General features: G+C 47.8%; 1 pseudogene; it reads left to right on the forward strand.

Annotated features, from left to right (window-relative positions):
* The window catches only part of LOC147438109 ((+)-germacrene D synthase-like), a 1,957-nt pseudogene extending 1,300 nt beyond the window's left edge, over positions 1–657 (forward strand).
* Positions 658–1,036: the final 379 nt, after the last annotated feature.

The raw sequence follows: 1,036 nt of genomic DNA on the forward strand, positions 1-1,036 counted from the left end.
GAGAGAGAGAGAGAGAGAAAAGAGAGAGAGAGAGATCTTTACATTGTTCACTTGCAGGTTATTCCATATCGTAGCTCTCGCTACCTTCCGAACGTAGAAACATACCTCAAGGTGCGTGAGGAGGATGTTGGGTGGTGGGCTTGCGCAGTGGTGATCGAGCACTCACATGGCTTTGAGCTAGATGACGAGGCACTATCGCACCCGCTACTCATCGCGTTGCAAGAGGCAACGGTGACATACGTCTTCCTAGTAAACGATGTGATGTCATTCAGGAAGGAGTACATGCTGGGAGACTTTTGCAACATAGTATCCATTTTGTACTTCAAGAAGCTACTTCCAGCCCCAACAATGCAAGGGGCAGTGTTGGAGGCAGTGCAGATGATCAAAGAAACGGATGTATAGTGTGTACGGCTCATGGAGGAGATAAGCAAGTGTGACATCCTAGTGAGGAAGCCTGGCATGTCCAATTACTTGGAAGGGTTGGGACTTTGGATGTCTGGCACACTCTATTGGCACTTAGTCGGTGGTCACTATGGCATCTGTGCCACTATCGATCCTCATATCACCCCGTCTGACATGCACACCCATTACCACATCAATATTGAAGCTAACGATAAGGCCGCTTACATGCTACTAGGTCGTGTTAAGTTTATTTGACTATTTAATACATAGTTTACTCTAGGATATCTATTTATGCACATGTTTTTAGCTTGCATTTACCAGTCTTATTATTGGAGCTAGTATGTTAGCGGCCGAATGTCGCCTGTGTATGTGTCTCGCTATGTGGCCAGGGGTGGCGGGCTGGCACACATGCCAGATGAAGGAGCTCGCACCATGTGTGAGAGAGGGGGGGCCCGGGGGGGGGGGGGGGGGGGGGGGCACTACTGGGGGAACCCTATGCCTTACAAAAATAACATCCCCGTACTAATGTAGGGTCGACCATTCATTAAGTTTTCTGGCTGCTAGAGCTATTCAACATTCTACAATTCATATCCAAGCCAAGCTTTTGGTCTACTAGCTTGTCTATCATAATTTT

This window comes from Adiantum capillus-veneris, chromosome 17 (genome assembly GCF_014529385.1).
Source record: "Adiantum capillus-veneris isolate H3 chromosome 17, ASM1452938v2, whole genome shotgun sequence".
NCBI classification, from domain to species: domain Eukaryota; kingdom Viridiplantae; phylum Streptophyta; class Polypodiopsida; order Polypodiales; family Pteridaceae; genus Adiantum; species Adiantum capillus-veneris.